The sequence below is a fragment of the Lissotriton helveticus genome, chromosome 6, assembly GCF_964261635.1.
Source record: "Lissotriton helveticus chromosome 6, aLisHel1.1, whole genome shotgun sequence".
NCBI lineage: Eukaryota > Metazoa > Chordata > Amphibia > Caudata > Salamandridae > Lissotriton > Lissotriton helveticus.
In genome coordinates, this window is record NC_136067.1 from 290,329,674 (window position 1) to 290,355,711 (window position 26,038).

The following is a 26,038-nucleotide window of genomic DNA, read 5'->3' on the forward strand; positions in this document are numbered from 1 at the left end:
ACCTGCTGCACAATCATAGCTAAGCAACACTACCACTGCACCTGCTCCACCAATGGTAGCTACCACTCACCGGTACCACTGCACATGCTGCACCAATGATAGCTACGCCACACTGGTGCCACTGCACCTGCTGCACAATCATAGCTAAGTAACACTGAACACACTACACCTGCTACACAACGCCATCTACCACACACTGGTGCCACTGCACCTGCTGCACAATCATAGCTAAGCAACACTACCACTGCAACTGCTCCACCTATGGTAGCTACCACACACTGGTACCACTGCACCTGCTGCACTAAACTGGTACCACAGCACCTGCTCCACCAATGGTAGCTACGCCTACGCCACACTGGTAACACTGCACCTGCTCCACCAAATATACTTACACCACACCGGTACCACTGCACATGCTGCACCAATGATAGCTACGCCACACTGGTGCCACTGCACCTGCTGCACAATCATAGCTAAGTAACAATGATAACAGTACACCTGCTACACAACGCCATCTACAACACACTGGTGCCACTGCACCTGCTGCACAATCATAGCTAAGCAACACTACCACTGCAACTGCTCCACCTATGGTAGCTACCACACACTGGTACCACTGCACCTGCTGCACTAAACTGGTACCACAGCACCTGCTCCACCAATGGTAGCTACGCCTACGCCACACTGGTAACACTGCACCTGCTCCACCAAAAATACTTATTCCACACTGGTGCCACTGCACCTGCTGCACAACTGAAGCCACCGTCTATATAAACACAGCTGTAGTCAGTAAAGAGAACAAGATCTGCATGAAAAGAGGAAAAGTGAGTAATGTCTTTGGTAGAAGGAGAACACAGAACAAGCACGAACGCGCGCCACTCACGGCAGACTGGTGAACGCGCCCCGAACATCTGGATTCCATTACCACGGCCCCCTGACAGCTCCTAATTAAAATTTATGGACTGCCGTGCTCGTAACCGCAGACAAAATGCAGGAAATGCCCACCGTGAAATATATATGGCCTATTGCGTTGAGCCTACTACAAACACGCCACCGCGAGGACCAATTACCATGCAGATGGTAAAAGTAAAGTACTAAAAATCTCGCGCACTGAGGAATTTTTCCTGCACTATCCAGAAACCCCTAACAAAAGGAGCTTGGAGCTCCGCCCCCTGCTGACGCAGGGGTGACGTAGGCCGAGCCCTAAAAATGGTATGAGAGAAGAAATCACTTTAAAAATAGCGATTTCTTAAAATTCCTTCATTGCGATTCGCAAATTGCGAGTCGCAATTAAAAGGAATACCTCCCCATTCATTCCTATGGGCATAGAGGCCCGTAGGAATGAATGGGAAGAATTTTCGATTTGCGAATCGCAATTAGCGAATCGCAAAATGAGAATGCGATTTCAAGGGTGCAGGGGTGTCCAAACGACACCCTGTTGCACCCCTGAAATTAATCTGTGCACATATGTTGCGCACAAACATGCCCTTAGGGCATGTGTGTGCGCAACATGAAACTTTGAAAAAGGCACTTTAGTGCATTTTTCTAAGTTTTTGCAAATTACCATGAAGTTGTACTTCATGTTAATTTGCGAGCCCTATTAGCGAAATCGCTATTTTTTAAATTTTCATGCATTGCATTTAAGGAATCTCAATTTGAGATTCCTTAAATGCAAGTAATCACAATTTAGCGAATTCTCAATTTGCGATTTTTGCATTTGGGATGATGCATCCCAAATGCAAAAATACCGGTCGCAAAGGGGCAGATTCTGAGAATCCGCCCCTTTGCGAGCGGTTTTTAGCTTCATGCATCTGGGCCTTAATCTCCCCGTGCCGAACAAAAATGAATGTGTGTCCTCATGTAATGTAACTGGTGCTATGTAAAGCGCTCTGATACCCGATTCGATTCGGGTCAAGTTTGCGCTATACAAAACTCTGCAAAAAAAAATAATATATGAACTCATGCTGTGCTGTTAAACAAAATAGACAAACAAAAGCACGAGCTAGTTTAATCTTTTTCTTCATTTCTTTTTCTTTTTCTGAAATATGCATAATAATAGTTATACGCAGGGCTTTAAGTGGGGTGAAAAATCTTTGAGGGGGGCGGGGGCGTGCTTCGTATACTGAGCCACCCGATTGGTATTTTGCTGCTTCTGTCATTGTATCCAGATGTATAATACAACAAGTAACATTAGAGCTCCAAGTCAGGACTGTTGGCTTTGTCAATGGTTGTTAGTTGCATAAGATAAATAAGCGACAACTATGGCTTTGTTGTATATAATATTGAAAATGCTTCGGTTCTGAAATGATGAGACTGAAAGAACTATAAATAGCCTCTTTTTTTTATTTTTTATTTTTTATTTCAATTCTGTTTTTATTTCACCCCCGAGGCAGGGAGTACGCAGAAAAGTTCAATACAAAATAAGGAACCAGAAGTGGACGATGTTTAACGGGGTCCAAAGTATGCGTCCAGACAACTTGTAAACAAATTAATACTGAGTTCCCCAGAACTAAAGAAAGGGAGGAGGTGTAAAGAGATGGAGATGGGACAGAGGCAGGGAACACAGTGTTCCCTTGTTGGAACTAGGGGACCTCACACACCCAGGAACCTAGGTGTCATGCTTCATCATTGGCCTCCTGCTCCTCATCAGACTGGCGCTGCAATGTCTGACGGGCGCCGTAGGCGCTCTTTGTTGGAGATCTTCTGTTCCAGCCAATTTTTGCGTGCGTGTGAGGGGTCTGGTATAAGTGTAGTCGTGAGGGATAGGTGAGGTTTAAAAGAAGGTGAGTCAGTCCACAATGAACTTTATTTGGGGTGGCTGACTCCCTTATTAAAAGGGGTGGGAGGGGAGAAAGGGACTGCTTAGATTTACAGCAAACTTACTCAACCCTCTAGGAAGGTCGACATGTTTCATGCCAGTATGGCAATTCTTCAGGACCTCAAGTGTTGGGTACTACACAGTGAAATTATAAATAAAGATTTAGAAAGATTTTTAATACAACCTCATTGGGTCAATCAGGGAGCAAGCCAGCAGGTCTTGCTCTAGAGGGGAACCTAGAAGAAACAGGTAGAGGGAATGCAGTTTAGCATTTTAGGTTACATATTCCTTCAAATAGCTAGGTTCCAAACAAATACTCCATACACCATATAGCATAGATTTACAGGGTGACGTCTCAATTACACAATAGTGGGCACACTCGTTTGTAATGGGACCACTCATTAGGTTAAGGCAGTGCAATGAGAGGCTGGCACTGTAAAGACAATACAGATACGTAAAAGTAAAAAACGAAAACTATAGAGAGAAGAGGTTTAACATAGCATAAGTAGATGACTGGATCAATGCTAACCCTAAGAACAACCCTAGTGGGCCCCGCAGTCTGTTCCCGTGGGGCAGTTCGAGAGGTGGAACACCTATAAGAAAGGAACACATACAGGCACCCAACAGGGTTTGTTCATCTCAGGCAGGGTAGCATAAAAAGGCCAAGTAGGAGTGGGTACCCCCAGCCTAATACGGGGACAGTAAGTGAATGGATGGAAGACCCAAAGAGAACCAATTCAGTCCTCCTCTCAGGCCCATGAGTCAGCCCTCGATGCAGGCGAGCCCCTCGCTGAAACCGCAACAGGGCCGTGAGGATCGCCGGCCCCACACGGGTGTCAGGAGACGGACAGGCCAAGGAGGTCAGCACCCGTCCGCGTGCCGGTAACAGAACTAGGGGCGCCAGGCAAAACCCCCCCCGGCCCTGAAACGGGAAGACAGCTGTGAGGCATCCAGCGTACAAAGGAACGCCCACCAGAGCCGAGCCGAGGGATCTGGCCAAGCTCTCACTCCGGTAAACCCAACCATCAAGTTACAATGTCCACTATTGGAGTGGGCACATCTTCGCATCCACGCTTACCTGGTACGACGAACAGCCTGGGCGGAAACCTACCCACACCACGAGGCGCTCCTGCCGGTAGCGCGGAACAGCTGGTGTGGTCCCGGCGGGGCCACCATGTCTATATGCTGTGATCCGCGAATCCGCAGAGTGGCGCCCCGTCAGTGGGCGTGGCCCACGTCAACCCCGTCGCATCAGAGCGTCAGAGTGGAAGCGCGTAATGCGTCTGGGTAGTGGACTGGCGCCCCAAACGTGGCGGCCATCTTGGAAAGGGGTTAATACTAAGGATGGATCATGAAAAGCTTAGTCTATCGTGTAGAAAGGCAATCAAGACCTCCCGATGAGAGAGTCAACTGTGATGTTAGTCCACTTTGTAAAAGCATTTTCATGTAAAGCGTGTGAACTGGCGGTATTAAAAATTAATTAATTTAATCACTGTAGTGGAGTGAGCAGGGGAGAAGGTAGCCATGGTCAACTGAATGTCCTATTGAATTGGAATCGGTAGTATGGTCCAGCAGACAATTCGCAGGGGGTTGTTGTCGGATGATATTGCGTGTACTGAGTGATACCCGTGGAGACCCAAATCGCTGACGCCGCGATAAGTATGTCCCTACAGTGATAGGACTGTAGTGGCTCAGACAGTCACAGGTTCTCAAGGAGCATGAAAGTGACATATACCCAGCATTATACACAGCGTTCCGCCTGCAACCCAATAGGGCCGGCCGCGTCTGAAAGAAAAAACCCCCGGTATGCCGGAAAGTCACTGCCAACAATAGCCTGGCCCCTAGGGCCGAATGAAGACCAGAAACTAGAACTAATGGAACTACCGGACCAAAGCGGTCTGAACTGCAACCAGGTGCCTAATAGAGAGGCATCAGAACAGAAAGGGCAGCAGAAGAGAATAAAAAGAAAGAATTAGGAAAGAGGAGAGAAAGGGCCTAGAGAACAGTGGAGGGGACAGGGGGGAGAGTGTCTCTACAGGCCTCGAAAAGATCAGGAGCGCTCGCCATGCTCTATATTTCGGACACGAGGACTGTTATAACACACTGTTTGTTGTAGGGGGAAGCACAGCGTCATCCACTAAACGCAGCGCCCTAAGCTTAGGGGGCATGTTTTGCGCATGTTCTATTTTACACAAATATTTCACCAGAGGTTGCCACACCGCCTTAAAGCGCGTATTGCGAGACTGCAATATAGCTGAAAGTAACTCCATGGTAATGACATGCCAGAGTCTCACAAACCACGTAGCAATGGGGGGCGCCTCCGTCTTCTTCCAGTACAGGGCAATGAATTGTCTGGCAGCACCCAGCATTTGTAGCGCTAGTGTCCAATTACTCCGGGTCAGCGCCAGCAGATTCGCAGATTTGACTCCCAGCAACATTGTACTAGCGGCATCAGGCAGAAGAAACCCCAGGACCCCCCTAATGTGACTCAGGACCTCCTTCCAGAAGACAGTTATCAAGGGGCAGGTCCACCAGATATGCAGAAAGTCCCCAGGTGCAGCTTGATACCTCCAGCAGTCAGGAGAAGAGGTTGGGAACATTTTGTGCAATCGCTGAGGCATGTAGTACCACTGGGTCATCATTTTATATGCGTTTTCTTGTTGCGGTATACTACGATACACTCTAGGTATATCCCGCCACAGACAGAGCCCCTGCGCTGATGTGACATCAGCCCCCAACATAGCGTGTCACCGTTGTTGATAGGCATGTGAAGGCGGCACGTGAGGGTGTTGCAGAATCTGATATATTTTGAAGATCAAGCCCTTCGTTTCCGTACAAGAACGGGCAAGTCGCTCGAACGGGGTAAAAGCCCGGGTAGCCGCCGGGTGCGTCTTATCTGCCAGCACCCAGTGCCGCAGCTGGATATATTGCATCTCAGCCTCAGGCGGGAGTCGAAATTCCTCCCTGCAGTGGGCGAAAGTCTTAAGGGTGCCCCCGTCGAAGAGGTCTGTAAGGACCCTACAATCACCCTGAGACCACCTACGGAAGGCTCTAGTACGGTAAGCCGGCGGAAACCACGGGTTCCCCTCAATTGGGGTGTGCGGGGAAGGAACAGTCGTGAGACCTCTACTCACCGCTACCCTGTCCCATATTTCCAACACTGTTTTCGTGGGCACCGCCAAGTAAGCGCTCAGGGAACGCCCTGCCTTATGTTTCCACGCCAAGTCCCAGATGATATGACCCTTCACAGCCCTATCCATGTGGAGCCACCCCTTTTCACTCTCTCTGGTGCCCCACTCAATCACGAAGCGTAAATGGGCAGCCCAATAATAGTCCACCAAATTAAGACATGCCAGCCCTCCACGGTCTCGCGGCGCCATAAGGAGTGCCTGGGAGAATCGTGACCTCTTCCCCCCCCCAGATAAAGTTGGTTAAGTCTCTCTGCAAACTCCTTATACTATGTAATGGGATGGGGGTAGGTAGGCACTGAAACAAGTAAAGAAGTTTGGGTAGGATGGACATCTTTATCGCGTTGAGTCTACCCAGCCACAATGGTACCAGTGATTTCCATCTCCGCAGATCCTCAAGGACCGATCTGCGGCAGTCCCTCCAATTAACATGCGACCAGCCGTCCAACAAAGGGGTCAGCTGCAAGCCGAGATAGCGGATGTTGTGTTCCGTCCAGCGGTAAGGGCACATCTGCTCTAGGGGGGGAATTTCCGATTTGGGGATGGTAAGGTTGAGTGCCCAGGACTTGCTGTGGTTAATTTTCAGGCCTGAGACACGCTCAAAGAGGCAGAGCGTAGAATGTACCGCTGGCAAGGACTCTCGGGGCTTACTGAGGGTAAGAATGAGATCATCCGCGTAGAGCGCCACTTTGTGGTCCTGGCCACCTAAGGGGATGCCATGAATGTCCGGAGCTCGTCGAATCATATCCGCTAGAGGCTCAATCGCCAAGGCGAGAGCGGGCAGCCCTGCCTGGTTCCTCTCTCTACACTAAACGGCTCTGTGAGCTGCCCGTTCACACGAACCCTGGCCCTCGGCGCAATGTAAGGCGCCATTATTCTAGTGACCTTCTTCGGGCCAAGTCCAATCTTGCAGAGGACCGCCCGGAGGAAAGACCAGTCCACCCGGTCAAACGCCTTTTCAGCATCTAGCGAGAGGAGGCAGGCCGGGATCTGCCAGTGATGAGCCTTCCCCACCAGATGAGCCACCCTTCGTACATTGTCAGCCCCTTTGAGTTACATCAGAGGCAGTGAAGGGTGGCACTGCTGCAGAGTTCAGATTTTCTTTTCACCCGGAGAGTGAGGGCAAAAAAATGGAGAGCCCGATAGGGACCCGTCTCAGCACCTGCTTTTCAGCAGCGGCAGGACAAGGCCCACTTAAAGCCATTTCTCAAATGAAAGTTTGACATGCTGTATACGTGAGTACTGGAAACAGCATTAGTGCACGTGTGACAGAAATGAGACCCTGCTCAGCTGAATGTTTAAACCGTGAGAGATTTATAGGAAGCAGGACATGCAGCTGTGAGTGCGGTACCAGAGATGTAGCAAGATTGTACTGGCCTTGAGTAATTATGAAAATTGTACCCTAACCCTTCCCCTGTTTTGGTTGTAACAGGCGGACATAATTTGGCCCCTCATAGCCTGGGGCCTCGGTTCCACTGCACCTGCTGCACTACAGTCATGTGCAGCAACTAGTCACACACAGCATCTCTGCCACCTGTAGAAACCACTCCCACTCATACAAAACACTCGGCACACTCACTCCAAACGTTTCAAGATATTCGTCCACAAACCTCTCTCTGCCCCCTCACACCACATTACCTTTGTCTTCCGAAACAGACACCATAGCTTTAATGACTCTTCTGATGAACAACTCACAAAATACGAACCACAGATCAATTAACTATACTCTCCTCAAGTACTCAATGTTCCAGTTGAAGCAACCCCAAAAGCAATAATAACATCATTCCGCAAGCTCAAAACCTCATTGTCCAAATCACAAAAACACAACCCATGCAAGGCCTAGACATCACCAACTTTTCTCGTCAACTTTATCCGGTCACTCCTAAAATCTTGAAGCACTTGATAAGAACAAATGTAAAATCACCATGCTGTTTCAAGAGCCCTCTAAATAAGATCTGGGATCAGGTCCTATACCAGGCACTGTGTCAGTGCAGAATCCCTCTCTAACCCTCAATTTTATGCTCTGCAGGAAAATCCATTGATAAATCATTTTTTTCATCTATAATCTGAGCCCTGTCTGCAACAGCACTGCCCTGCAGTAGTATGATCACGCCGTCTATCACTTCCTCCAATCTTGCAGTTTTGACCATTATTCTCGGTGTAGCATGGCAAGAGCAGCCAGACTGGTTGTTTATGAGGTATAAAAAATTCTGGCCAAAGAGAATCCCTCCTTCAAAGGCACAGTTCTTCATTAAAGGCACAGTTCTTCATCATTCTACATTTCTTCTGTTTTACTCATCATACCTCTCAAGTCGAAAGCCCCATGTCAGTTCTGGTACCTTAAGATCTAATATAGCTCTTATGCTGTGTGATGCCCCTTAAGAGTCTATTTTAGCCTCAACTCTTTTTAACATCTACCAGGAACCACTCCGCATGCTTTTCAAAATGGATGCTATCATAATTCATCAATACAAGGCTGATACTCAACTATACCTAAAAATCGTTGCTTCCGGATAATGGAACTTTAAAAACCTTCAAAATTGAGGGCTCTAAATTTCTTGAAAACTGGACCGTGAAAAAATCTTTTTTTTAAAATCAGATTAAATTACATTCAGCGACATGCCCGCTGACTATCTGATCTGATCTCAGTCAGATTTTCACTCTCACGAGCACGCAAAGTAAAGCTTTTTGGGTTTTTGGTTGGAAAACCACCTCCCATGTCTTCCCATACTGTGCATACAGTATCTGCGACCAGATCAACATTGCACCCCATTAAAAAGTTAAAGCCTTTCCTGAAACCTCAGGATTTCACACTACTTTTTGATTCTTTAGTTCTTCCTGACATTGATTATGGGATGTCAACTCTGATCGGAATAACAAAATCCAACTTTGAGCCCTTCATTCGGCAGCTAAACTGATCTCTGGTACAGAAAAGTTCCACTTTGTCACTCCTCTACAAAGAAACCTGCATTGGCTCCGGTAGGAAGTGAGTATTAAGTTCAAATCTGCCTGCATTTTCTTTATATTATAATTTATAGACTGGTGGAGCAAAGGCACTTTCTATCCACAATGAATACATTTTTACACCACTAGTCTGACGATCAGTGTTACTCTGGTTCTGCCCTAAAACTTTGACTCTCACTACCAGAAGACTTCAGGTATACAAAGAACTGTCTGTTATTTAGGAACAAAACACATCTGTTTCATCTGAATACTTTTGTACAATACTTTTTTGACTCCTCAGTCTTTTGTCATTCTAGTTCTTTTCATAACTTCTAGCTTAAAATGTTCTTGTCCACTGTTCTTCTCTTCTTACAGACCCAATTTTTTCACTCATTTTTGCTTCCACTAACTAATGACCTGCTTCTCAAAGAACTCTAATTTCCAGGTCCTTGGGTCTGAACTGGGGTGGCATGGTGAGCAAAAGTACGGCTGACTGAACCCAGATCTCTTGACTGGGCTGAATGTTTGATTTACTCTGTATCCCCTCCATCATCTGTGTGTCTTTTGCTTTCTTGCCCTAAGTGCGCCGGTATGCCCAAACGTGAGTTCCTGGCTCCCTGTGCCGCTGAAAGCCCAAAACCGGTCCTAGGATGCTTGTTTCCAGTCCAGGGAGGACCTGGCTTGGCAGTTTGGGCTGGACTATTCCCATGGGGCACAGGTCAAGACTGATTTGCATATGGCTGGGTTCAAACTGGAATTGCATGGTGAGCAAAAAAACGATGGATTAAGGCCAAGATCTCTGTACTGGGGTGAATGTATGACATTGTTCTGCATTCTGTCCATCAGCTGTTGTTTTTGCATTTGTCACCCTGAGTGGGACGGGTATGCTCAGATGTGAGTCCCGTGCTCTCCATGCCACTGGAATAAAGCTATCCTGGCTGATGAGGGCTGGCAGACCGAAACCGGTCCTAGGATGCTTGTTTCCAGTCTAGGGAGGACCTGGCTTGGCAGTTCGGGCTGGACTGTTCCCATGGGGCACAGGGTCAAGACTGATTTGCATATGGCTGGGTTCAAACTGGAATGGCATGGTGAGCAAAAAACCGATGGATTTAGGCCCAGATCTCTGTACTGGGGTACAGAGATCTGGTATGACATTGTTCTGCATTCTGTCCATCAACTGTTGTTTTTGCACTGGATTGAAGCTAGCCTGGCTGATGAGGGGTGATGCCCTGAAACCGGTCCCAGGATGCTTGTTTCCGGTCCAGGGAGGACATGGTTTGGCATTTCAGGCTCTACTGTTCCCTTGAGGCACAGGGTCAAGACTGATTTGCATATGGCTGGGTCTAAACTGGGGTGGCATGGTGAGAAAAAGAAGAGTGGATTTAACCCAGATCTCTTGACTGGGGGCGAATGTTTGATTTACTCTGCATTCCGCCCATCGTCTGTGTGTCTTTTCCTTTCTTGCCCTAAGTGCGCCGGGTATGCCTAGACGTGGGATTCGGGCTTACTGTACCACTGAATACAAGCTAGCCTGGCTGATGAGAGGTGATGCCCCAAAACCAGTCCCAGGATGCTTGTTTCCAGCGAGGACCAGGCCTGGCAGTTCGGGCTGGACTGTTCGGCTAGTAGGATAAGGTCAAGACTGATTTGCATACGGCTGGGTCGAAACTGGGGTAGCATGGTGAGGAAAAGAACAGTGGATTTAACCCAGATCTCTTGACTGTGTGTGATTGTTTGTTTTATTCTGCATTACGTCCATCATCTGCATGTCTTTGCCTCCTATTCATAGCCATCATCCATCCCTTCTGTTTCTGCTTCATATCGCTCACCATATCCCTGCCATTCGTATAGTGTCTTATTGCCACCTGAGTCTTTCCCTCTCTACTTTTCCTCTCTTTTCTATCACTTACTGTCCAGGATCTTTAAGTCCTCTTTGGTCTTCCTTAGGCTATTTCTTTCCTACTGCCAGCCTCCCTTTATATCACGTCTTTTTGAGTTTTACTTCCTTCTTTTACAGTACTCTGAACTTAGCCCAATGTATGGGAATCACATTCCTACAGTGAGAATTAATATGCATGTTTTGTTCCCTAACATATCAATTTCTGTCCGAGCCCACACTCTGCTCTCTGATCTATCCCCCCAGGGTTTGCATACTTCTTCTCTGGCAGGCAACATTATGTTCATGTGGAAGATTCATGGTCATTTCCTACCAATCCCAGTTATATGTGGTGTTTTAAAAGCACTGTTATCACCATAATTTTAAATCTTTACATGTATACACTGAGGTATTTCTAGGAGATGACAGGATATCCATACACAATTATGGTGACAATATCAATTTGAATCTGATGGTGGCAGAAGACATCCTCTGGTTACAAAGAAATATTAGTATTTAGCATGCATGCCATTAGCACACATGCCTTTGCAACACATGTAACACAACGTGTTGACTTTTACAGCGCATTGTATTACATTATTGTACTTTACCACGAAAACCTGATGGAAAGATGGAATGAACTAATGATGTGTGTATGGGTGGGTGTGTGTGTTTGTGTGTGTGTATATATATATTTTCTTTCTTTTAAAATTGGATATTAATGAAAAGTCTTGTCCCCTTCCCCAAATCCTATAAAAATTCCTTGCTACTCATTAAGTGAAATAAGTAATATATATCATGTGATCAAGGTACTCCGGTACCGAAACGCATAATGGCCGACTGGGAAACAACTAAATAAAGACTATACTTTGCACTGAATCGGGTCCGTGCTCCATGTTCTTTTGGAAAAGGAATTCGCAAGAGGCCGGCAGGCAGTGGAGTTGTTGGTATGTATATATGTATATAGGTATGTATGTATATATATATATATATATATATATATATATATATATATATATATTCACTGAAAAAACCATAGGTTTGACACCAGTTATAGTTAGCTGGAAATTTTACTGACATAACACCATTGAAATTCCCACGTTATAGTTAGTTGAACTCACTATAACTCGCGCGCCCGCAATGCACTGCTGATGATGTCACATATTACATCATTCATGACATGGTTAGTGACATCACTGATGACATCACTGATGACATCTCAAATGACATCACTGATGACATCTCAAATGACATCACTGATGACATCACTGATGACATCTCAATTGACATCACTGATGACATTACTGATGACATCATCCAGTGTCTGTGTGTTTCTCTAAAGTTAAAATATGTTTTACATATTAAAGAGTGAGTGTATGTATGAGTGTCTGGATGAAGGATTTAGTAGGTGCGTGACTGACTGTATGAGTGAGTGATTAAATGTGTCTTAGTGAATGCATGGGTTAGTGACTAAACTGTCTGAATGTGTACATCATTATGTTTGTTGTTGTGTAAGCTGCTGCATGTGAGAGTTGTCATATATAAATGACTATATATAACAGCCTGTGATTGCATAAGTGACTGTATCTATCAATATGTACTTGTATCAGTGATTGTAAAAGACAGTAAGTATGTGTTAGTCAATGTTTAAATAAGCAAGGTTTTGTGTGTATAACTGTATAGTTGTGGAAATGGGAGTGTGATTGATTCTTTACATGACTGACTAGGTGTATGAGTAACTCCATGGATGAGTAGCAGTGTGTGAGTCTCTGTATAGGTGTATGAGTGCATATGTTGGTCTTGTATTGATAAGTGAGTGTATGTATGAAAGATTGTATGGGTGAATGAGTGGATGTGTGTGTAGACCTAGAAATCAGTGAGTGCGTATGTGGTAAGTGAACGGTGTCAATGGTTTCAGGAATGGTAGTTTGTATTTAACACTAGGTGTATTATGTGTTAGATTAGAGTGTGAGGAGGTGTATTGTATTATCACATGGATGATGTCATCAGTGATGTCATCAGTGATGTCATTTGAGATGTCATCAGTGATGTCATCAGTGATGTCATTTGAGATGTCATCTGTGATGTCATCAGTGATGTCACTAACCATGTCATATGTGACATCATCAGCAGTGCATTGCGGGCGCGCGAGTTATAGTGAGTCCAACTAACTATAACGTGGGAATTTCAATGGTTTTATGTGAGTAAAATTTCCAGCTAACTATAACTGGTGTCAAACCTATGGTTTTTTCAGTGAATTTAATAGGTTTTTTAAATGCTAATTCCTAACTATAACTGGTGTGAAACCTATGGTTTTTTCAGTGAATTTCATAGGTTTTTTAATAGCTAATTTCTATAGCTATGAAATATAATATTTTTTAATAATAAATAATAAATAATAATAAAGAGCTTGTAAAGCGCTCAGTAATGCCATCACGGCATGTCCCCGCGCTAAAACTAGCAGTGAACCAGCAAGAGAGAGATCCAGAGGTCTATGCTGTGTATAAGTGAGTTTTCAGCAAGGCCCTAAACCGCGCTTCACTACTCTCCAGTCTCAAGGCCAAGGGAAGTTTGTTCCACTGTTGAGCTGCATGGAGCGCAAAAGAACGACCACCTATTCTGGCCTTCCTCGTCCTGGGGACTGTCAGCAGTCCGGTCCCCTCCGAACGAAGGGTCCTGGAGGGTTCATATCGACTGACTAGATCCTTTAAATAAGCGGGCGACCTCTCCCAGACAATCCGATGACAGAAGAGTAGGCACTTAAAACGCACCCTTTTCTTCACAGGCAACCAATGAAGCGCATCCAGCGCCTTCTGCGAATTGGCCCTCCTAGGTCTTCTCAACACCAACCTGGCGGCGGAGTTCTGGATGACTTGGAGGCGGCCCAGGCTACCCTCGGTTGCCCCCAGGAACAGTACATTTCCATAGTCCAACCGCGAGGTCACCAGTGCCTGTGTTAGAGTCCTTCTGGCCGCAAGGGGCAAGAGGTCTAACGTTTTATTTAGGGTCTTTAAAACTCCAAAACATTTGCCCACAAGACGCCTAATGTGGCCATCATACGAGAGGGAGGGATTCATCCAGATTCCCAAGTTCTTTGCTTCCTCACAGGGGGTAGGAGTAGGGCCCAAGCAAGAAGGCCACCACTCAGCTGACCAATTATCGCTTTTTCCCCCCACCACCAGCACCTCTGTTTTAGAACCATTGAGTTTTAAACAATGGGAGTCCATCCATTCTCCCAATGCCTGCATGCAGGATTTAAAGTTAGTTGGAGTGTTGGAGGAGTTCTGCGATAAAGAGATCAGCAGCTGGGTGTCGTCGGCGTACGACACCAATTCCACCCCAAAAGATTGTACCACTTTTGCCAGGGAGGCCATATAAAGATTAAAAAGAGTGGGGCTAAGAGCCGAGCCCTGAGGCACTCCCTGATCTAATGGCATCTCTGCTGAGCGACAGGTCCCTTGCTGAACCTGAAAGCATCTCTCTAAGAGGAATGACTGTAGCCAACACAGCGCTTGACCAGCCACCCCAGCTTCCTTCAGACACCGCAGCAAGATGGAATGTGCTACGGTGTCGAAAGCTGCACTCAGGTCGAGCATAATTAGGGCCATTGTGTGACCTGCATCAGCCCCTGCTCTTAAAGTCTCGGTGGCTCGGAGGAGAGCTGTCTCCGTGGAATAGCCCACCCTAAATCCTGACTGAGAAGGATGAAGTAAGTTCCACCTCTCCAGGTGTTCAGAGAGCTGAGTATTAACCACTTTCTCTGCCACCTTCGCCACGTACGGTAGTAAGGAAATAGGCCTGAGGTTTTCCAGCACCTCCAGGCTAACGTTAGGTTTTTTCCTTATTGGCAGTACTATGGCCTTTTTCCACTCTTTGGGGACTTGCTGAGTGCAGAAGGAGGTGTTTAGGACCTGCCTGATGTGAGGTTCCAGGGCTGACACTCCCTCTGAAATGACCCAAGCCGGTGCCGGATCGTTGGGGGACCCTGACTTCACACTTCGGCATATCTTTATAAGATTGTCCACTGTGGGAACCTCAAAAGTTTGTAGTGAGGACTCAAAGGGTACCATTGAGCTACCAGCTACAAGATCTGTGCCTTTGTCTGGGACATGGGAAAAGGAGGCATAAATCGCTTTCACTTTATTAGAAAAAAAGTTAGCGACTTTATTACATCCCTCCACAGAGACCTTTATGGGGGTACTAGATCCCGAGACTGAGGATATTTCTTTATATATTTTGTATAATTCACGCGAGGAGCTCTCAGCTGCCTCAATGCGTGTCTGAAAATATTTGGCTTTGGCTCTACGTACCGCATACTGATAGCTTCGATGAGCGGAGCTGTATGTGTTCTTAGCCAGTGGAGTCGGGTTCTTCCTCCAGCTCCTTTCAAGTTTTTTGCAGTTAGATTTGATTTGCTGTAGTTCAGGAGTGAACCACAGGGCAGTGTGTTGTCTGCCTTCTCTAGCTTTACCCTTACTCAAGGGGGCTATCTCATCCAGGGTGGAAGTCACAAGAAGGTTAAATTCCTTGTTCGCCTGATCACTATCCGTCGCACTCCATGGCTGTGCTTTCCGGATGGCGCTTAAGAATTTTTCCTGAGTATACTGCCTCCATTTGCGTCTCGTAGTGTTTCCCATCCCCTTCTCAATCACCCTACCAGGTTGGTAAAAACATAGGAAAGGGACCAGGAAGTGATCGGTCCAAGGGAGCTGACAGGGGGTAAGTGCTTTAATCGTATCCCAGCTAGCAAAAATAGGGTCCAGACAATGACCCCTTTGATGTGTAGCTGCAGCACTTAACAGACTAAGCTGAAGTTCTTGTAGGACAAGGCGAACATCCTCTGCCTCCTTATGTAGGGAATCCTCTAGGTGGAGGTTCAGATCCCCCAACACTAACACTTTGTTGTGTTTAATCGCAATCTGAGCAACCCCTTCAAGTAAACTACTGCGGAAGTTGCCCAAGGAACCAGGAGGTCGATATATGAGGATGCCCGAGATTGCTTCATGCTTAGTGAGTTTGATCGTGAATGCGCCAGCTTCACAGTCTTCGATTTTAACTGGTTTTAAGACACACTCAAAAGGGAATTTAACAATGATGGCAATGAATCCTATATTGTATATTTATGTAATACTATTTTTTTTTGTAAAATTTATTTTTATTCAACATTTGCAAGAAAAGGAAAGAGAGGAAGAGAAGAAGGAGAGAAAAGGAGGAGAGAAAAAGAAAAAGAGAATCGAACAGGCGACAATTCCGCCAGAAGTCCCTCACAGGGGGAGCTGGAATGAGCACTCAAAGATATAAACTGGAAGTTGCAAGGCGGGGTGGCAAAACACGATAACAGAGTTCAGGTCATAAGTCCAATGTCTGCCATGGAGTTCTAGGCGGAAAGCCGTGCGTGGCCCAACGGCCGGCAGCTGGAGCAGCGTTGCAACTGATTCAGGAGACTATCATCCCCAGAGGCTGGGCAGTGTCGCAACAAGTAACAAACCCCGTACCCAACTAAGTCCCCCCCTCCCCCTCCCCCCCTGGTGGTGGCAACCATAACACTCACATTCAATACGAAACTGCATAGGCAAGCGATCCGATTAAACCTGAAACAGGTGAAGTGCGCGGAACGTAGGTGGGCAGACCGCAGATGGTAGGCCTCGTGACAGGAAGCGGACCAAAGGGCCCCATCGGAACAGAAAGTTTTTAAAATTGCCCAGGAAGATGTCCGCCATTCTCTCCATGCTCAGTAGACCCCATAGTCTCACTTGCCACAGTGATGCGGTCGGGGCATGTGGTTTCTTCCATGCCGCCGCCAACGTAAGTTTGGCTGCCCCTAAGCAAAGCCACAAGATGCGTTTATCCGCTTTAGTTTGATGTTCCAACATCGGGTCACGGAGGCCCAACAGGACATGGGCCATGGAGTCCGATATCGGATACCCCAAGATATCCTTGATGTGGGAAAGAATTTCAGCCCAGAAAGGGCGAATGAACGGGCAGTCCCACCAGATGTGGCAGAAATCCCCCAACAGACCGCAACCCCTCCAACACCTATCCGAAGAAGCAGGAAATATTCGGCGGAGCTTAGACGGGTAAAGATACCAATCGTGCATGGTCTTTAAGTGGGCTTCCCTAAGGCTCACCGAGTGATTGTGCGTCATGATGTCACTCCAAAGATGTCTCCACTCGTCGTCAGAGACGTCACGTCCCAGAAGGAGCTCCCAGTGTTCCATGTAGCGGGGGCGCGGAGAAACCGCAGTGGCCAGCAATAGCCCGTATATGAAAGAGATCGTCCCCTTCATGGTGGAGGTGCGGAGTAGAAAGGACTCGAATGGAGAAGGCGGCCGGGTAGCGGCCTCGCACACCCCCGCTGACGTGGCCCAGTGGAGAAGTTGGTTGTGTCGAAAGCGCTCAGTGACCGGAACCCCATAGTCACGCATGCAGTTGCGAAACGTGAGAGGAGCCACCCCATGGAACAGGTGTGTAAGTGCCCTACATCCTCCCTCCCTCCACAGCCTGAAGGGTCCCTCCAGCAGCGCCGGCGGGAAGGCCGGTTTGACGTGAATGGGGGTGAAGGGGGAAGGAAACGTAGTCCAGCGGTCGTCGCCAGCAATCGTGTCCCATACCTTCAAGACCGTGCTAGTGGGAATGCTAATGTAGGCGTTCTTCGGCCTGTCAACTTTGGGCTTCCAGATCAAGTCCCATATCGACCTCCCAGCCACACTCCTATCCATATGCAGCCAGTGTTTCTCCGACAGCTGCTGCGACCATTCCACTATCACCCGCAGCTGCGCGGCCTTATAATATAAGAGCATGTCAGGGAACCCCACTCCTCCCTCCCTTCTCGGGCGCCGCAGCGTCGCGAAGGGGATACGGGCCCGTCCACCCTGCCAGACAAATCTCAACATCAAGGTCTTTAAGCGCCGAAAAAGTCCATCTCTATAGGAACGGGAAGGGCCTGGAAGAGATAGAGGTACTTAGGCAGGAGGACCATCTTGAGGGCCTGGATCCTGCCAAGCCATGACAGGAATTTCGGCTTCCATCGGTCAAGGTCTGCTCTCACCGCAGCCAGCAGGGGGGGGAAGTTAGCCGTGAACAAGGAGCCCACGGTGGAAGTCAGGCGGACTCCCAAGTATAATAAAGAGACAGATGCCCACTGCAAATCCGTGAGCAAGCGCACTCGCTCCACTTCCGCTGAGGGGAGAGTCAGGTTCAGTATGTACGACTTGTCAAAGTTGACCTTGAATCCCGCCGCTGCTTCAAATCTGGAGAGCACCTCCTGAACATGCGGCAAGGAATGGGCCGGATCTCCTAGGGACAATAGCACATCGTCCGCAAACAGGGAGATCTTGTGCTCCTCCCCCGTAAAGGGAAGTCCCTTGATTTGTTCCCTCTCCCGTATCGCAAGCGCCAGGGGCTCGATACTCAAGGCAAAGAGGAGAGGGGAGAGGGGACAACCCTGCCTCGTACCCCGGGAGTGGGGGAAGCAAGCAGACCGATGACCGTTGATCAGCACCCTCGAGCTAGGGCTGCTGTAATTAGCCCGAATCATTGTGAGAAATTGGTGCGAAAAGCCAAAGGCAGTCAAGGTGCGAAACAGTAAACCCCAATCGACACAGTTGAACGCTTTCTCCGCATCCAACCCCACCAGTATTGCCGGAATGCTAAATCTGGAGGCCTTCTCAATCAAGTGTAGCACGCGCCGCAAGTTGTCATGCGTTTGCCGCCCCTTAATGAAACCGGACTGGTCCGGATGGATAATGGCTGGCATCAGATCTTGGAGCCGGTGGGCAATGATAGAGGAGTACCTTTTAGCATCCACATTCAGGAGTGCTATCGGACGGTACGATGTGCATTTGGAAGGGTCCTTCCCTGGTTTGGGAATCACGGTTATCCTGGCCTCGGCCATAGTACCAGAGGTTCCCCCAGTGGTCGCCATTTCGTTAAAAAGCGAGACCAGGCAATCAACCAGTTCAGACGCAAACGATTGGTAGAAGAGAGCGGTATAGCCGTCCGGCCCAGGAGCTTTGTTAGGCTTCAGGGCCTTAATAGCCTCTAGTACCTCCTCTCTGGAAAAGGGGGTCGTCAGCCGCTCATTCCACTCTTTCGAGACCTGCAGAATGGGGAGATCAGTTAGGAACGCATCCTGAGTGCCCTGGTCCAGGGAGTCACCCTCATACAGTGCAGCATAGAATTGGCCAAAAATATCCGCCTTATCCTCGTCCCGATGTTGCACGTGTCCCCCCGGATCCTGGATCCCCCCAATATATTCTTTCTCTCGTTTTTCGCGGAGTTGACGGGCTAAATGCCGTCCCACCTTGTTCCCTTGCGAGTATGATGCGCGCCGTAGTCTCAGGAGGGTAAACTCCGCACGATTGGCGTAGTGGGCCTTCAATTTCCCCCTGACAGCCGTCAGCGGCCGGAGCGTCGCTCGAGAGGGGTTCAACTTGTGCGCCCGTTCCAAGCCGTCGAGTTCCGCCTCCAATTTCTCCCTTTCCTCCCTCCGCAATCGGTTAAGGTTCGCGTTGAGGGCTATGCAGGTGCCCCTCAAGGAGGCCTTGCACGCGTCCCAAGTATTAAACACGGACGTGTCCGAAGTTGGGTTGAGAGTCATGAACTCCCTGGTGGCCTTCCTAAGCTCCCGACACGAGGTATCATCCCTGACCAGCGCCGCTGGGAAGTACCATTTCCGAAAGCCATCCCCCTTCACCGACCACTGCAGCACGAGGACCAATAGGCTATGATCTGAGACAGAGAGCGGAAACACCCTGGAGTCACGGACATCCCCCTTAAGAGCCTGGCTTAAAAAAATATGGTCTATGCGGGAGTAGGAATGGTGCACGTGGGAGAAGAATGTATAATCTCGGGACTGGGTGTGCACAGCGCTCCAGCCATCTATCAGCCCCAGGTCGCCCATCCTATCTTTCGTTGCTGTGGAGAAGGCACCGGAATCCGTCCTCTGGGCACGGGAGCTGTCTAAGGACTTGTCCCACACCAGATTGAAATCACCCAAAGCAAACAGGTGTCCCTCCACAAAGTCCCCTACTTTATCTAACAAACCTTGCAGGAAGTTGTTCTGCTGAGCGTTAGGGACATACACCACCACAAACGTACACAGACGACCATAAAGCATCCCCTTGACCATTAACCATCGACCCTCCTTATCACAACTCACTCCCACAGGTTGGATTTGGAGGGATGCCCGGAAAAGAAGAGCCACCCCCCTGTGCTTGGTAGAGGCAGAAGATCTATAGATGAGGGGGAATTGCCTATGCCGGAGCCGAAGCTCGTCTTTGCGCGCCAGGTGGGTCTCCTGGAGGCCCACCACATCTAGGTGATGGTCTATCAAGTATTTCCAGATCCGTTGACGTTTCTGCGGGGAGTTGAGACCCTTCACGTTCCACGTGCCTATGCTAAGAGGCATGAGGAGACAGCAGACCCCACCTCTTCACAATCGATAAAGCAACACGCCTCCGCCCCCGCCACACCACAGCTATCCCAGCCCCTCCTCCCCCAACAGGTCCTCTTCGCACATACCCGACCAGCCCAACCCTTCCCCGTCGTCCCCTCCCGCTTCCAGTCCCATGAATCCAACAGTCCCGGACCCACAGCAGACAGAGGGAGGTCTCAATCGGGGTACCACATCCTAGAGCGCTACGGGCAAAGAACACGGCATGCAAGCGCCAATGAATCGTGCTCCTAGGCAAAGTACTACATTCATCCGACAGCCAGGAGTCACCTCCACCACACAGCCCCCCCTTCCCCCACCCCAATTAACCCTCTCCCTCCCCCACCCCAACACACCAGAGAACCCAGAGAACGAAACAAAACAATCCCAAAGGATGCAAACCCTGAGTAGAATAGTCCGAAGGACTTCCCAAGGGCTGGGGTCGGGAACCAATCGTAGAGTCCCCCAGGGCCAAGGACCGGGGTGTCTTCTCAGAAAGTACAATCATACCCTCGGTACCTGAGTCACGTGCCCCTCCGGCACTGGATGGCCAGCAGTCCGAGTTCAGGCTGCCCCGGAGCTCTGCTGGGAGGACATCACCGTCGCCGAAGCCACGGACGCCACCGCGTCCCCTCTCTCCTGCAGACTAGTCGTGCGGTCAGGCCGTCTGCGACCCGCCTCTGAGCCCACTCTGTGTCATGATGAGGATCGGCGCCTTCTCCGTGAGGGCGGGCTGCCAGGTGCAGGTGCGGGAGACGTGTCATCGATGCCCAGAAGCTCCTTCGCTTCCTGGAGAGAACGGATCTGTGCCAACCTGTTTTGCCACCGAAAGACAATGCGGAAGGGATGGCCCCACGAGTAGGAGATGTTATGTTCTCGCAGGTAGGCGGTCACCGGTGAAAACTCGCGTCTCTTCTGGAGAGTCGTGGCTGCCAGGTCCTGGTAAAGCTGAGGGCGATGCTCTCGGAATTGCAAGGAAGGAATGTCCCGTGCCTTTCTCAGGATTCGTTCCTTCAGCTGGAAGTCATGCACGCAGACCAATATGTCTGGGGCGGTCCACCCCCACGTCTGGGCAGACCCACTCTGTGAACCCTGTCCATCCTAATTTCTTGCAAGTCCTCTTCGTCCAGTATTTGCAGGAAAAGTGCCTGCACATAGCACCGCCCGTATCCGGATGTTGTTCCTGCGGGAACGGTTCTCCAGGTCTTCCGCGTGAGCCTGCAGGTCTAAGTTCTGCTCCATAAGCCGCAGCATGTCCTGCTGCAGTTGGTGGACATCGTTTGCCATGCTCAGGTCGTGCTCCTCCAACGTAGCCACACGCTCTCCAATACCATCGACATCCCTGCGCACTTCGCGGAGATCAGACGCTAGCTGAGAGCGAAGCTCCGAGATATCTTCCTTTATAGATGCGAAGAGCTCCGTCATGAAAGCCTTGGTAGCAGGGGCCTCATCATCCTTCTGCCCGGGCGAGGCACTAGGGCCAGGAGATGCTGGTGGCTGGGAACCCTTGGCCGGACCCTCCTTACCGGGCTTCCCTTTGCGCTGCGAGGTCGACATCGCCGCCACTCTATTCCGTCAGGGAAGGAAGGCGGGAAGCACTGCGCAACAGTGCGGAACTCCGTCGAGATGATAGCAGCCGGTCGCAAGCGAGGACGCCGCCCCCAGTGACCGCAGATTGTGCCAATGCCCCTTCAACAGGCGCGGAGGATCTAGGCGGTATCTGTCGTCTCCCTACCGTGATCCCAGTATGTAGACAGGCCGGGTCCCGGAAGAGGCAGGGCGCCGCACACGGAGCTAATCCTCAGCCGCACAGTCAACCAGGCGGCTACCAGTCGCCGATGCAGGGTGGCAAGAAATGGCCAAAGATCCACCGTCCCACTCGGGGCCACCAGCTCAGGCTCAACCCTCCGTCAGGACCAGGTCCTGGTCTCTCAGTTGCACCTTCACTTCTTACAGGCCTCAACAGTCACGCAATGAGCGTCTACCCAAAGCGCAGCCTCTCCACGCTCATGCAGGTCACGTCCTGTAGCCGGGGGGGGGGGCAAGGCGAACCCCCAGCGGCTTATCGCGCCCTCATCGCCCTGCACGTGGCCCGGGGGGTCCTCAGGGGCACTCATGCTTCCAACCACCACTCCTCCGCGTGCCCTGTATGGCTCCACGCTGGCCCCTGGTTGCACAACACATGGCTAGGGCCTCCCGATGAATGCACGCGCCTCCAAGTGCTCCCCACTGTGGGCCGTGTGGGGTCCTCGCCTTGTCAACGCTGGTCACTGCTACCAACGCCGTAGCTGTGCAGGGAGCCCAGGGTCCCGGCTATTCCTGGCGTCTGTTCCTTCCCCACGTGGCTCCCAGGACGCCGTGCACCCGCTCCCGCAGGTCGTGAGGCCAGGCGGCACTACTCCCTCCGCCCTGGATCGAGCCCTCCGCAGTCCTCCGTGGAACGCCGACCAGGGTCCCGCCGCAACTGCAGCAGCATCCCCGGTGCGGTTCTCAGCTACCCGGCCTGCTCTCCGCAATCAGGCCGCAAGCCCCGGACTTGCCTGGGCCACAGTCCGGGAGTTGCCTGCACCGCGTCGCCCAAGCTCCGCCTCCGCTCCGACACCGGGGGCCGCCGCCTCAGCGGTCTTGCAGGGGGGGGTCGCCTCGCCGCCCGCTGGAGTCCTCGGGTCCCGGCCAGCACTTCAGGGCCGCCTCGGCTCACAGCACCCCTCAGCGCGCCGGAGCTCCCCGCGGCCGCTCGATGCTGCAGATCGGCCCTCGGTTCGCCCGCCTCAATCACGGCGCCGCTCCCAGCACCGCCATCGCTCGCTCAGGACCAGTCACCGGACACGACCCTCAAGGGGACGCAGGGGTGTCCAGGAAATCGTACAGGAGCCCGGGGCAGATGCTGGACAATGCTATAAAGAGCCTGGCGCTGGAGGGACTGAAAACACGTCTTACTCTGTCGCCATCTTGGCCACGCCCTCAATACTATTTTTTTTTATGTATATTGTTCATGTTTATTTTTTTTTTTTCGTTTTTGCCCAGGAGCGCTCTCGGTGCGCGTACTGGTGAGCGCACCGGTAAGCAAAGTGTTGCGGCGCGCCCCGGTGCGCGTACCGGTGAGCGTCCCATTAGCGCTATTGCCGTGAACGAAAACATCATTGTGACGTATCGCGTAGCCGCGTGATGCGTCTTATGACGCACGGCGTAAGCGCCCCCGGGCGCGCCCCGACACACTTACGCTACGTGACCCGGGGCACGCCCCGGTGCGCGCCCCCGGGCGCGTAGCATAAGCGTGTCGGGTCATGTGACCTGAAAATAACACTTTTCATTGGTTCAGAACAGTTTTGTTTTCCAAATGATGAAAGCCCGGGTCATGTGACCTGAAAATAACACTTTTCATTGGTTCAGAACAGTTTTGTTTTCCAAATGATGGAAAACCCCACCTTTTTTCCTCATTCTCACTTTGTTCTTAGAGTGAGGAAGGCCTGCTTCTATTCATTGAGAAATGGCTACAGTAGCAGCAGCAGCAGGAGCATCTGCACCACCACCACCACCACCACCACCACCACCACCACCACCACCACAAGGACCACCACAAAACCACATTGGTGGTGAAGAAGAAGAGGAGGAGGAGGAAGAGGAGGAGGAGAGGCAGTTCCTGCCTGAAGATACTCCCCCCTATAAACCTAAGGAGCACTTTGTGTGGGAGTTTTTTAAAATCCCAAGGGGACAAAAGAAAGTCAATGCGCCAAAAGTGACCTGTCTCATCTGTGGCGCTGTACTTTCCAGGGGGGAACCCTGCAAAAAAATATTCATTTGGGAACCATACAATGCTTCGCCACATGCAACGCAAGCATCCGAACAACTATGCTGCGGCAGAGGTCAGAGAACTGACCAGAAACCCTCCCCAATCTTCTCCGAGCACCTCCAAACAACCCACTCCATCGGGTCCAGAGACAAGGGAGATGGTCCCAAACATCGAACGCCAGTTCGGAGATTACAAAATAATTTGTATATTTTGCGGGACTACAATTTCATATGGTGAGCAAAGCATCAAACTCATCAACCGTGTTGTAGACAACCACAAGTGCAAAAAGAAACCTTAATTTTTTCCTGATTTTTTTTGCTCCAGTTGAGCCGTTTACAATTCCCTGTTTTTTGTTTGTTCCCATAAAAAATACAAAAAAAATATAAAATTGTTCATAAAAGCCAAAAAAAGTAAAAAATTTTCAAAAAAACAATAAAAAAATATAAAACAACAAAAAGAATAAAAAAAACAGTTCTTTTTAGAACTACCTCCAATTTATAAAAAAAAATGCTACATTTTAAAAAAATTCTGTCATTCTTTTTTCTCCATGGTACGCTCCCCGGTACGCTCCCCGGTGCGCGTACCGGGCGCTCCCCCGCGTCAATCGAATTTTTTAAAAAAAAATGTTTTGCCCTGCGGGGCCCTTTTATGGCCCCCGCATCAAACCTAGGGGGTCAGGGGCGGTCTACCCTGCCCCCTTTTGGTCATTTCCCCCTTTGTTTTTGCCACCTCTTGTGTCTCGATCCTACCGAGACACAAGATGGCGGCCGCTGCGGACTGTTTGGAATGTTGACAGACACACGAGAGCCAATCAGCTTTCCGTGCGCAAGTCGTGTGGCGCGCCCGGAGCGCTCCCCGGTGCGCGTACCGGGGCGCGGCTATAGATATATAAATTTTTTTTAACCTAAATTACTCAAAATCCTCTGGAGCACATATCTTGAGACATAACAAAGGCACATCGGGCTACCAGTCCCTACAATTTTGCCAAGTTTGGTGAAAATCCATTCAGCCGTTCGCGCTAAAAGTGCGACAGACTGCCCTATGGAAATTAACATGGGGAAAACACGTTTTGGGACCCCCCTTTTATCTCGGCCCCCGCTTGACGGGAAGGAGCGGAGCGCTGCGAGGCAAAGTTGCTGAAAGATTCAGGCAGATTCCTCAACCGGCGCCAAAGTTATTCCCAATAGAATGTTGCGATTTCCCTATGGAAATCAATCCTAACTATAACTACCTACTGGCGACCGCCAGTAGGTAATATATATATATGTGTATATATATATATATATATATATATATATATATATATATATATATTCACTGAAAAAACCATAGGTTATAGACCATATATAGTTAGGAATTAGCATTTAAAAAACCTTATTTTACTCACACAAAACCATTGAAATTCCATATATAGTTAGTTGCACTAACTATATATCGCGCACCCGCAATCCACTGCTGATCATGTCACATATTACATCATTCATGACATGGTCAGTGACATCACTGATGACATCACTGATGACATCTCAAATGACATCACTGATGACATCACTGATGACAACATCCAGTGACTGTATGTTTCTGTAAAGTTAAAATATGTCTTACATATTGAAGAATGAGTGGATGTATAAGTGTCTGGATGAAGGATTTAGTAGGTGCGTGACTGACTGTATGAGTGAGTGATTAAATGTGTCTCACTGAATGCATGGGTTAGTGACTAAACTGTCTTAATTTGTGCATCATTATGTCTGTTGTGATGTAAACTGCTGCATCTGTTGATCATTAGCTATACGAGAGGCTATATGTGTTATTAATTGGTTGCCCAAGTATTTCTATGGGAGATTGAGTTTGTGTGGGGGTGGCTGGAAGGTGTGTGACTCTATGCATAGATGTGTGAGCAGTTTATTCACTAGGTGTATGAGTTCAAGAGTGCATGTGGAAACAGCTACATGGGCAGTTGACTGTGTGCATGAGTGTATTGATCAGT